The 14,038-nt window shown below is 34.5% G+C and overlaps 1 protein-coding gene across 2 annotated transcripts in view; it reads right to left on the bottom strand.

The window, feature by feature from the left end:
* Window positions 1–14,038, bottom strand: part of SPDL1 (spindle apparatus coiled-coil protein 1) — a 126,170-nt gene that overhangs the window by 59,902 nt on the left and 52,230 nt on the right. The gene's annotated exons all lie outside the window — the stretch shown is intronic.

The raw sequence follows: 14,038 nt of genomic DNA, 5'->3' as shown, positions 1-14,038 counted from the left end.
TTACTCATATACATCCCTATTCAAATTTTTCCAGTTTTCCTAGTAATGTCTTCATAGATTTTTTTTTTTCCTTTTTAATCCAGGATCCAGTCCAGGGTCACACATTGCATTTAGTTATCATGGATCCTTAGTCTCCTTTAATTTAGACAGAGAATTGTTATTTTACCAGGGTGCAGAGAATGAGGGGAGGTAGAAGTAGAGAGAGAAACTCACTGTATTCTTTAGACCTAGATCCTTGTTTTTTTAAAAAATGCAATTTTATTGAGATATAGTCACACACTATACAATCCATTCAAAGTATACAACAAAGGCTAACAGTATCACCGCATAGTTGTGCATTCATTACTATAATCAATTTTAGAACATTTCCATTAATGCAAAAAAAAGAGAGAGAGAAAACCCAAAATATCCTATGCCCTTTATTTCCCCCATCATTGACCCCTAGAATTTATCTACTGCATTTGTTATTGTTGATCAAAGGATATTAAGATATTACCATTAACTATAGTCCACAGTTTGCAATAGGAACATTTTCCCCTGTCACTCTATTAACTCCTTGTAATAGTGTTATACATTTGCTTTAGTTTATGAAAGAATGTTTTTTGTATTTGTACAGTTAATCACAAACATTGCCCAGCACAAGATTCACTATGTTCTACATTCCCATTTTTTTATCTCTAGCTTTGCTTCTGGTGACGTACATGATTCTAAACGTCCCCTTTGAATCACATTCACACACAATTCAGCACTGTTGATTATACTCATAATAATGTGCTACTGTCACCTCTATTCATCTCCAAAATTTATGTTCAACCTCGTTAAACATTCTGCACATACTAAGCAACTGGTCCCTATTCTCTAACCTCATGCTATCTCCAGGCAACCTATATTCCAGAGTTTGTGTTTATGAGTTTACATATTAGAGGTAGTTCCTATTAGTGAAACCACACAATATTTGTCTTGTGTCTGACTTATTTCACACAACATAATGTGCTCGAGTTTTACCCATGTTGTCGTGTGCTTCAATACTTCATTTCTTCTTACTGCTGAATAATATTCCATCATATGTATATACCGCATTTTGTTTATCCATTTATTGGCTGATGGACACTTAGGTTGTTTCCACCTTTTGGCAATTCTAAATAATGATACTATGAACATCAGTGTGCAAATGTCTGCTTGTGTCCCTGCTTTCAGATCTTCTGGGTGTATGCCAAGTAGATGGATTGCTGGATCATACTGCAACTCTATACTTAGCTTTCTGAGGAACTGCCAAACCATCTTCCAAGCAGTTGTACCATTTTACATTCCTATCATCAGTGATTAGGTGTTCCTATTTCTCCACATCCTCTCCAAACAGAAAACTTGTAGTTTCCTGTTTGTTTAATGACAGCCATTCTATTAGGTATAAAATAGTATCTTGTGGTTTTGACTTTAATTTCCCTAACAACTGGTAAAGATCAACATTTATCATGTGCTTTTTAGTCATTTATATTTCCTCCTTGGAAAAATATCTATTCATGCCTTTTGCCCAGTTTTTAAAAGGTTGTTTGTCTTTTTATTGTTGAGTTGTAGGTTTTCTTTACATATTCTAGATATCAGACCTTTACTGGATATGTGGTTTCCAAGTATTTTCTACCAAAGAGTTGGCTGCCTTTTCACCTTTTAGGTAAAGTCCTTTGAAGCACAGGAGTATCCAATTTTGAGGTGATCCCATTTATCTATTTTTTTTTTCCTTCATTGCTTGTGCTTTGGATGTAAGGGCTAAGAAACTACCACCTATCACTAGATTTTGAAGATGTTTCCCTATATTTTCTTCTAGAAGTTTTACAGTTCTGGCTCTTATACTTAGATCTTTGATCCATTTTGAGTTAATTTTGTACAGAATGTCAGATAGGGGTTCTCCTTCATTCTTTTGGATATAGATAACCAGTTCTCCCAGCACTACTTATTGAAGACTATTCTGTCCTAGTTGAGTGGAATTAGGAACCTTATCAAAAAATCAGTTAATCATAGATCTGAGGGTCTATTTCTGAACTCTCAATTTCATTCCATTGATCAATATGTCTATCTTATGCCAGTACCATGCTGTTTTGACCACTGTGGCTTTATAATATGCTTAAAAATCAGGAAGGATGAGTCCTCCCACTTCAATCTTTTTCAAGATTTTTTGACTATTATTTTTCAAGATGTTTTTGGCTATTCCCTTCCAAATAAGTTTGACAGATTTTCCATTTTGGTAAACTAAGCTTTTGGAATTTTGGCTGGTATGGCTCTTCTTTGAATTCTTTTAGCAATGTTTTATTCTTGTGTATGGGTCCTTTACATCCTTGATTAAGTTTATTCTTAGATATTTGATTCTTTTAGCTGCTTTTGTGACTGGGAATTTTTTTCTTGATTACCTCCTTGGATAGCTCATTACTAGTGTGTAGAAACTCTATTGGGTTTTGTCATGTTCCCAACCTTATTGGAAAAACCTTCATTCTTTCATCACTAAGTACAATGTTAATTAACTGTGGGTTTTTCATATATACCCTTTAGCATGTTGAGGAAGTTTCCTTTGATACTTACCTTTTTAAGTATTTTTATCACGGAAGGATGCTGGATTTTGTCAAATGCCTTTTCTGCATCAGTCAAGACGATTGTGTGGTTTTTCCTTTTTGACTTGTTAATGTGTGATGCATTAAATTAATCGATTTTCTTGTGTTGAAACACCCTTGCATGCCTGGAATAAAACCCACTTCATCAGGATGTATAATTCTTTTAAGGTGCTGTTGGATATGATTTGCAAGTATTTTGTTGAGGATTTTTACATTTATACTCATTAAAGAGACTGGTCTGTCTCTTTTCTGGTAGTGTCTTTATCCAGCTTTGGCATTAGGTGATGTTGGCATCACAGAATGAATTAGGTAGTGTTTCCTCTTCTTCAATTTTTTGGAAGTAGTTGTGCAGCATTGGTATTAATTCTTCTTGGACTCCTTGGCAGAATTCACATCGCCATCTGGTCCTGGGCTTTTCTTTATCGGGAGGTTTTTGGTAAGTGATTCAATCTCTTTACTTGTAATTGGTCTGTTGAGGTCTTCTGTTTCTTTTAGAATCAGTGTAGATTGTTCTTGTGTTTCTAGGAAATTATCCATTTTCATTTAAGTTCTCTAATGTGTTGGCATAGAGTTGCTTATAGTGTTCTCTCATAATTCTTTTTATTTCTTCTGGGTCCTTGATAATGACTCCCTTTTCATTTTGGATTTTATTTATTTGCATCTTCTCTCTTTTTGCTTTGTTAATCTAGCTAAGGTTTTGTCAATTATATTCATCTTCTACAAGAACCAATTTTTTATTTTATTGATTCTCTAATTTTTTGTTCTCAATTTCATTTATTTCTGCTCTATTCTTTGTTATTTCTTTTTTTCTATTTGTTTGGGATTAGTTTGCTGTTCTTTCTCTGGTTTCTGAAGGTGTTTATTAGGTCTTTGATTGTAGTTATTTCTTCTTTTTAAATGTGGGTGTTAAGGGCTATAATTATCCCTCTCAGCATTCCATAAGTTTTGATATATTGTGTTCTCATTTCCCTTTGTCTCAAGATATTTACTTATTTCCCTTGCAATTTCTTCTTTGCCCACTGATTGCTTAAGAATGTGTTGTTAAACTTCCATATATTTGTGCAATTTCTGTTTCTCCACCTATTATTGATTTCCAGCTTCATTCCATTATGGTCAGAGAAAGTGCTTTGTGTTATTTCAATGTTTTAAATTTGTTAAGACCTGTTTTGTGTCTCAACATATGGTCTACCCTGAAGAATGTTCCTTGAGCACTTTAGAAGAATATATATACTGCTGTTCTGGGGTCAATGTTCAACATACATCTGTTAGGTCTAGTTCATTTATCATATTATTTAGAGTCTCTGTTTCCTTATTGATTCTCTGTTTTGATGTTCTGTCTATTGAAGAAGATGCTATGTTGGAGTCTCCCAGATTACTCCCTTCAGTTTTGCCAGTATTTGCCTTCTATACGTTGGGACACCTTGTATAAGTGTATAAATATTTATGATAGTTATTTATTCTTAGTGAATTTTTCCTTTTATTAATATGTAGTATCTTTCTTTCTCTCTCATATCATTTTTGCATTTTAAGTCTATTGTACCTGATATTAGTACCCCAGCTTTTTTTTTTTTTTTTGGTGGGGGGTAGTTACTGCTTGTGTGGAATATATTTTTCCAGCCTTCAACTTTCAATTTATTTATATGTAGATCATGGTTTTAAAAGCCAAGAGATCATTTCTTTTGTCACTGTTGGCATTTCTGCTTTTATACTCCTATCCTGTGGACAGTTAGGGCACAATAAAGGAAGCCTACAGAAAGAAAGAAGACACTGGTTAAATTTACATTTTAAATTATTTTTCTCCTCCATTGTTGTTACAGAACAATGGATTTGTATCTCCCATTAAAGTTGGTTTTTCTCCTTGAACAATTTTGGGTCGTTCCCTCAGTGTTATCTTGTTCTGCCTTGAAGAACTCTTGTCTCCAGAGGAAGATGTTGTGCTGGTTTGAAGGGAAGTATGCCCCCTAAGAAAAGCCATGTTTTAATATGGATCCCATTTCTTAAAGGTAGAATAGTCTCTATTCAATGCTGTGTATTTGGGACTGTGATGGGATCATCTCCCTGGTTGATGAGATTTAGTTAAGAACGGTTGTTAAACTGGATTAGGGGATGACATGTCTCCACCCATCTGAGTGGGTCTTGATTAGTTTCTGAAGTCCTATAAAAGAGGAAACATTTTGGAGAATGGGAGATTCAGAGAGAGCAGAGAATGCTGCAACACTACAAAGCAGAGAGTCCACCAGCCAGCGACCTTTGGAGATGAAGAAGGGAAACGCCTCCCGGGGAGCTTCATGAAACCAGAAGCCAGGAGAGTAAGCTAGCAGATGACGCCGTGTCTGCCATGTGCCCTTCCAGCCGAGAGAGAAGCCCTGACTGCATTCGCCATGTGCCTTTCCAGATGAGAGAGAAACCCTGAACTTCATCGGCCTTCTTGAACCAAGGTATCTTTCCCCAGATGCCTTTGATTGGACATTTCTATAGACTTGTTTTAATTGGGACATTTTCTTGGCCTTAGATCTGTAAACTAGCAACTCATTAAATTTCCCCTTTTAAAAGCCATTCCGTTTCTGGTATATTGCATTCCAGCAGCTAGCAAACTAGAACAGATGTCCTTCCCTCTCACCTTGCCCTCTCTTCTGAGTCTCTTTCCACTAGGCCATTAATGTAATTGATACCAGAGAGCAAGTAATTTTAATTGGCTCCTGGGAGGTACCTTTTGGACACTCTCTAATTTAGAAAGACAGTTATGTAAATCAGATATGAAGTCAGTGATATTACAGACTCTGGTGGTTACGTTCAGGTGTCAACTTGGCTGGGTTATGATGCCCAGTTGTTTGGCCAGGCAAACAGGGGCCTGATTGTTACTGTGAGTGTATTTCGTAGACTAAAATCATCAAGGAGTTGATTGTTATCTGTGGCTGATTACATCTACCATAAATTTAGGAGATTGCTTTCAGCAATGAAAGAAGTCTCATCCAGTCAGTTGAAGGCCTTAAAAGGAGAACTGATTATTTCAGCAGTCAGAAAAGAGAATTCCCATCTCTACTTCAGCCAGCCAGCTTCTCCTTGGGAATTCATCAAGGAACTTCATTGGAGTTTCTAGTTTGCAGCCCATCCTATAGAACTTGGATGCCCATCCCTACAGCTGCGTGAGAAAGTTTTTATTAAAAAAAAAAAAAATCATAATATTTACAGATATTTCCTACTGGTTCTTTTTCCCTAGAGGAAAACTGCAGGACATGAAGTAGATTGCTTTTACACAGGCCTAGCTTAGCTAAGAGCAACAGTTGCAGCTTCAAGCTTAGTGTAAGAGTGTTTTTTTTGTAGTAGTAGTCTCTGAAACTTTTTTTGGGAATGAGCTCAATTTATTAATTAAGACTGATAGCTCTGAACTTTAAATGTTTGAAGATTTTCCACATGAAAATCTTGCTACTTTGGAGGGACTTATCTGATAAAGCCAACATATTTAGGATAATGAACAAAGAGCCCTTTGTACTGTCCTAGACAGTATTTTATTTTACATCAGCTACATGTTGTATAAATAATTCACTAGTGGAAACATAGAAGAGTGATTATTCTTGTTCAGATAATAGTATAAAGAATTGATCCCAGATTCTGGGATCTACTCAATTCAATCTCAGAAAATTCAGTTATGCTTTGCTGCCACTAAGATATACAAAAAATAAAAATTTTTCTTTGCAAGGGAAGGCACAGACTGATAAAATATCTACAATGCATCTAGAAGACAAAAGACTTGTATGCAGAATATACAATGAACTCTTACAGCTCAATAATAAGACGGCAATAAGAGCCCAATTTAATAAGAACCCAACTGAAAATGGTCAAAAGATGCAAACAGATGTGCAAAAATACTTGAATGGATAATAAGCACATAGAAAGGTGTTTGGCAACATTAGTCATCAGGAAAATTTAAACTAAGATGAGATATTATTTCACACATACTGGAATTGCTAAAATTAAAAACACTGGCAGTGCCAATTATTAGTGACCCAAATATCCATCAACATGTGAATGGATATACAGATTTTAGTATGTTCATACAATGAAATGCTACTGAACAATCCAAAAAAGTGAAAGAGGCAATGTAGATAAATCTGAAAGTAATTATGCTGAGTGAGAAATGCCAGGCAACAAAGAGTATATTATATATGCTTCCTTTCATATAAAATTCTAGAAAATGAATAGTGACAGAATACTAATGGTTGCCCAAGGATGGAAGTGAAAGGGAAGAGGTATATACAAGGGGTAATAGATTTTACAGAGGCATGAGGAAGCTTTGGGGGATGACGAATATGTTCGGTATTTTGATTGAGGGGATGGTGTCACAGATGTATAGATATGTCAATTCATCAAATTGTACATATTAAGTATCTGCAGTCATTATATGTCAATCATACCTTAATGAACTTATTTTTTAAAAGGAAGCCATAGTTTTGGGGAAGATATTTGTAATACATAAAACTGAGAAGGACTACTATCTGGAATATCTAAAATAGAAAAGCTCCTATAAATAAACAGGAAAAATGGAACCCAACAGAAAAATGGGCAAAAAATCAAGCACTCCACAAAGAAAGATACATAGATTGCAAATAAGCAGTGATTGAGGTGCTCAACATCATTTTTCATCAAGGAAATGCATAATAAATGTACAGTGAGAAACCACCATACACCCCCCCCAAAAGGCTAAAGGAAAAAGACAGATAATAGTAAGCACTGATGAGACTATTGAATAACTGGCTCAAGGGAGGTATACTGATACAATCACTTCAGAAAATTGTTTGACAGAATCTATTGAAGTTGAACATACACGTATCTCTTGGCCAGCAATGTCACCCCTAGGTGTATCTCACCATTGCTTGCTCTACATATGTAGGCTAACAGATATACGAACATATGTGCACCAAAAGACAAGTACTAGAGCAATCTTAACAGTTTTAATGATAGTGGCGTAAGTGGCAAATTATTCAGATGTTCTTCAACAGGAGAATGTCAAATAAATTACGATCTAGTCAAAGAGTTGAGTATCGTTCAGCCAAAAATAATGAGTGAACATCATGAATAAACCTCAGAAAGAGTTAAGCACTAGGAGGCAGATGCTAAAGAACAAATAGCGTGTGAGTCCTTTATATCATGTTCTCAAACAGGCAAAACTAATAGGCAGTGTTAGAAGTCTAACACTGGTTAGGACAGACGATGGGGAAGTGATTGTGGAAGCTCACATGGGGTGCAGCTAAGGCTCTGGAATGATTCAAGTTTCTGCTCTGGATAGTGGTTCCAGGAATCTATTGGCTTTGTGATGACTCATCCAGCCTGTAAAAAGGGAATGAGGACAACCTCTACGTATTACAATGGTCTCCAGGATATGTTGTTGAATAAATAAATAAAAACAGTAAAGTGGATAAAAGTATATCTAATGATATACCACTTATTAAAGAACAATAGAATGTTAACACATGTATTTTCTTATAGTTAAAAAATGAAATGATAAACTATATAATATAAGTGGTTGGCAATAAGAGAAGGGAGGGAATAAAGTTGAGGCAAGAGGCATAGAATCTAGACTTCTGAATATTCCTTGTTTTGTAGATTTAACTTTGAAATTGTGTAATTATTTTATATAACTATAAACAAAATAAATATAAAAGCAATTCCTGAAACACAAAAAAAGAGATGATGTATTGATCTCATCCATTGATGACATAATCGCACAGATAGGAATTATACCAAGTGACTTTAAATCTCATGTAGGATTCAAAAGGAAAAATGGAGGAGGGTAGTACATTCAGTTGAAGTGTTTTAACTCTTTTCAATATGCTCGGTAGTGACAAAAGCACTTATTTATAATAGATTTAAATATGTGAAGAATGTATATTGTAATTTCTAGGAAAGTGACTATAGCATAATAAAAGAATATATGACTGGCAATATAATAGAGAGGAGAAGTGTAATGATGCTAACATTTAAACAATGGAAAGCGACAGAGTAAAAAAAGAACATAGAACAAGTGGAGACTTTGTGGGGACATCCACAATACCCCTACAGTAAATTCTTATTTTTATAAAGTCAGGATTTATATATACATTTATTCTTCTTCATTACTTCCTGTGTCTTTGTGCTTCATCTGGGCTCATTTACTTTCTACTTTAATTAATTTTTCCTTCCACTTTTTTTACTTTTCCTTTACCACAGCTCTGCTGCTGACAGTCTCAGTATTTGTTTGTATGAAAGTGTCTTTATTTTGCCTTCATTTAAATAAAAGCTTTTTAATTTTGATATAATATCAAACGTGCAGGACAATTGCAAACTAAAACAAAGCCTACAGTGAACTCCAAAATACCCCCACACAGATACCCAGATCCACCAACTTTTACCATTTTGCTGCATTTACCATGTCTTTCTCTCTATCCATCAATCTTTCTCCCTATTTACTTGTTTTCTAAGCATTTGAGAGTAGGTTGATAAATCACACTCCTAGAACATGTAATGCTTCCATGTACATTTCCTAAGAATAAGGATATTCACTTGTACAACTACAGTTATCAAGTTCAAGAAATTTAACATTGAAATAAAGCTTACAGTCTATGCTTCAATTTTTTCATATATAACGTCCTTTTGGGAAATTTCTCCTCCATTGTTAGATCCAGTCCAGGACCATGCATTGACTCAAGTTATTACTATCTCTAATCTATCTCTCTCTCTTTCACCCCCTTTCCCTCTCCTATTCCCTCCCCCTCTTAAATTGTGGAAACATATATACAACATGAACTTTGCCATCTCAACTGCTCCCAAGCATTTAATTCAGTATAATTAATCACATTCCAATTTTGTGCTATCTTCACCCTTTGTTACCAGAACTTTCCCATCACCCCAAACAGAAAACTTGCACTGGTTATGCATTAACATCCATCACCTACCTTCTTTCTCATCCCCTGCCCTGGTAACCTGCATTCTACTTTTCTGTCTCTATGAATTTGTATATTCTATCTATTGTGTATAAATGGAATCATACAATATCTATTCTTCTTCATCTGATTTACTTCACTCAAAATGATATCCTCAAGATTCATCCATGTTGGTGCATGTAGCAGAACTTCATTCCTTTTTTAGGGATAAATAACATTCCATTATATATATATATAATGCCATAATATATATATATATATGCCACATTTTGTTTATTCATTCATCTGTTGATAGACATCAGGGTTGATTCCACCTTTTGGCTTTTGTGAATAATGCTGCTATGGACATTGGTGTTCAATTATCTGTCCAAGTCTTTGCTTTCAGTTTTTTTGGGTTTGTACCTAGTAGTGGAATTGCCAGGTTATGTGGTAGTTCTGTGTTTACTTTGTTGAGGAATCACCAAACCATTTTCCACAGCAGCTGCACCACTCTACCTTCTCACCAACAAGTATTGATGCTCTCGTTTCTCCACATCCTTTCCAGAACTTGTTACTTTACTTTTTTTTTTAATAATAGCCATTCTGGTGACTGTGGGGTAGCATCACATTGTATTTTCAATTTGCATTTTCCAAATGGCCAATGGCATTGAATATCCTTCCATGTGCTTTTCGGCAGTTTGAACATCTTCCAAAATATTGGCATACCTCATTTAATTGTGCTTTGCTTTTTTGCACTTTGTAATTATTGCATTTTATTTTTTACAAATTGAAAGCTTGTAAAAAATCCTGAGATGAATGCATTTTTCCAAATAGCATGTGCTCACTTTCTGTCTCTGTGTCGCATTTTAATTAAGATATACATATGTATAGACACACACGTATATGTATATAATGCTATTGCACACTTAGTAGATGAAAATGTAGTTTAAAGATAATCTTTATATACACAGAGAAACCACAAAATTAATATAAATCACTTTATCGTGATAGTCACTTTATTGTGGTAGTCTGGAACCGAACCCGTAATATCTCTGAGGTGTACCTGTACATTATCACACTCAAGAAATTTAAAATTAAATAATACTTTCTGTCATACAGTCCATATTTAGATTGGTCCAACTGTCTGATAATGTCCTTTGTAATTATTTTTTAGCTAAATCTGGGATCCAGTAGAAGATTATGCATTGCAATTGTCATGTCTCAATATTCTTAATCTAGAATAATTTCTCTTGATTCCCTCCTCAGATTGCTCACTACTCTTGTATATAAGCACTACTGACTTTTGTATGTTGATTTTGTATCCTGCCACACTGCTGAACTTGTTTTCAGCTTTAGTAACTTTGTTGTGCATTTTGGGGACTGTCTATATATAGGAACATGTCATCTATAAATAATGAGAGTTTTACATCTTCCTTTCCTATTTGGATGCCATTTATTTCTTTTTCTTGCCTAACTGCTCTTGCTAGAACTTCTAGCACAATGTTGAATAACAATATCTCAGCGGGCATCTTTGTCTTGTTCCCAATCTTAGAGGGAAAGCTTTCTGTCTTTCACCATTGAATATGATGTTAGCTGTTTTTTATATATGCACTGTACCTTGCTGAAGAAACTTCCATCTATTCCTACCTTTTGAATTGTTTATATCGAGAAAGGATGCTGGATTTTGTCAAATGCCCTTTCTGCTTCACTCAAGATGATGGTGTGGATTTCCCCTTACATTTGTTAATATGGTGTATTACATCAATTGATTTTTTTTGTATTGAATCACCCTGGAATACCTGGGATAAAACCCTCTTGATCAAGGTGTACAATTATTTTAATATGTTACTGGATTCAATGTGCAAGTATTTTGTTGAGGATTTTTGCCTCTATATTCATTAGAAAGACTGGTCTGTAGTTCTGTTTTCTTGTAGTATCTTTATCCAGCTTTGGTATGCGGATGATGTTGGCTTCATAGAATGAAATTAGGTAGTGTTCTCTCTTATTCAATTTTTTGGTAGAGTATGAACAGGATTGGTAATAATTCTTAGAATTATCAGTAGAATTCTCTTGTAAAGCCATCTGGTCCTGAGCTTTTCTTTGTTGCGAGATTGGGAGGTTTTTGATGATCAATTGAATCTCTTTGCTTATAATTGGTCTGCTGAGGATTTCTATTTCATCTAGAGTCAGTGTAGTTTGTTCACGTGTTTCTAGGGAATTGCTCATTTTATCTAAGTTCTCTAATTTGTTGGCATAAAGTTGTTTATAATATCCTCTCACATTTTAAAAATTTCTTCTGGGTCCTTGGTAATGATTCTCTTCTCATTCCTGATTTTATTTATATGCATCTTCTCTCTTTTTGTCTTTGTCAGTCTAGCTAATGTTTTGTAAATTTTTTTTATCTTCTCAAAGAACCAACATTTGATTTTTTTTATTTTATGCTTTTTTTCCCTCAATTTCATTTATTTCTGCTCCAATCTTTATTTCTTTCCTTCATCTTGCTTTGGAGTTAGTTTGCTGTTCTTTTTCTAGTTCCTCCAAGTGTGTAGTTAGGCCTTTGATTTTAGCTCTTTCTTCTTTTTTAATGTGGGCTTTTAGAGCTGTTAATTTCCCTCTCAGCACTGCCTTCACTGCATCCCATAAATTTTCATATGTTGTATTCTCATTTTTATTCAAATCAAGCTATTAACTGATTCCCCTTGAAATTTCTTCTTTGACCCACTGATTGTTTAAGAGTGTGTTGTTTAACTTCCATATATTTTTGAAATTTCTGATTCTCTATTTGTTACTGACTTCCAGCTTCATTCCATTATGGTCAGAGAGTGCTTTGAGTAATTTCAATCTTTTAAAATTTATTGAAACTTGTTTTGTGCACCAACATATGGTCTATCCTGGGGAATAATCCATGTGTACTCGAGAAGAATGTATATCCTGCTATTCAGGGGTACAATATTCTGTATATGTCTGTTAGGTCTAGTTTATGTATCATATTATTCATATTCTTTGTTTCCTTATTAATCCTTAGTCTAGATATCCTATCCATTGATGAGAATGGTATATTGAAGGCTCCAACTACTGTTGTAGAGATGCTGTTTTACCAGTGTTTGCCTCATGTATTTTGGGGCACCATAATTAATTGCATAAATATTTATTATTGTTATTTCTTCTTGGTGTACTGCCCATTTTAGTAATTTATGATGTCCTGTTTTGTCTCCTATAACAGTTTTGCATTTAAAGTATATTTTGTCTGGTATTGGTATAGCTACTCCAGCTCTTTTTGTTGTTGTTACTATTGGCATGGAATACCTTTTCCCAGCCTTACACTTTCAACCTATTTATGTCTTTTTGTCTAAGGTGAATTTCTTTAGACAGCATATAATTTGATCAGATTTTCTTATTCACTTTGTCAATCTGTATCTTTTGATTGGGGAGTTAATCCATTAGCAAAATTCTTTTGGTTTTTATATATAATATCTTATATTTATACCTCTTTTTACCCTTTTAGTTACCCTTACTGATAATTTTCATTTCTACACTCTACTCCAAGCCTCTCTATCCTGTCTTTTCCTTTCAGCCTTCAGAACTTCCTTTAGTGTTTCTTGTAGGGGAGATATTTTGTTGACAAACTTTCTCAGTTTCTGTTTTTCTGTGACTATTTTAAACTTTCCCTCATTTCTGAAGAACAGTTTTACTGGATAAATAATTCTCGGCTGGCAGTTTTTCTTAGTACCTTAAATATTTCATACCACTGCCTTCTCACCTCCATGGTTTCTGATGAGAAATCAGCACTTATTGTTATTGCTGTTTCCTTGTATGTAACAAATAATTTTTTCTTGTGTCTTTGAGAGTTCTGGCTTTATTTTTAGTTTGACATCCTGATTAGTATATGTCTCTGAGTAGGTCTACTAGAACTTATTCTGTTCGAAGTACGTTGAGCTGATTGGACATGCATATTTATGTCTTAGAAGAAAGTTGGGACATTTTTAGTCATTATTTCCTCAAATGTTCTTTCTGCCCCCTTTTCCCTTCTCCTCTCCTTCTGAGACATCCATGACACAAATAATTGTGTGCTTTATGCTGTCATTCAACCCCCTGAAAACTTGCTCAATTTTTTCCCATTTTCTCTCTCTGTTTTTCTGTCCGTAAGATTTTGATTGGCCTATCTTCTAATTCATTGATTCTTTCATCTGCCTCTTTAAATCTGCTTTTGTATGCCTCTAGTATATTTTAATCTCTTATTGGGCCTTTCATTCTCATAATTTCTCCTTTACTTCTTTTTATACTTTCAAATTCTTCTTTATGCTCATCCACTGTTTTCTTAATATCCTTTTTCTCTTTAGCCATATTTTCCGAATTCTCCTGGAATTGATTTAGGGAATCTATTTGAACATCTTTGATTAGTTATTCCAAACTCTTTGTGCCCTCTAGAGTTTTAATTTATTCCTTTGACAGGGCCATACCTTCCTGTTCTTAGTATGGTTTATAAGTTTTTGCTTGTGTCTAGGCATTGGATTATCATGATGAGTTATCTCTGAAGGT

Source organism: Tamandua tetradactyla, chromosome 20, assembly GCF_023851605.1.
Source record: "Tamandua tetradactyla isolate mTamTet1 chromosome 20, mTamTet1.pri, whole genome shotgun sequence".
Classification (NCBI taxonomy): domain Eukaryota; kingdom Metazoa; phylum Chordata; class Mammalia; order Pilosa; family Myrmecophagidae; genus Tamandua; species Tamandua tetradactyla.
Note: the sequence above shows the minus strand (reverse complement) of the source record. Positions and strands in the feature narration are given on the sequence as shown.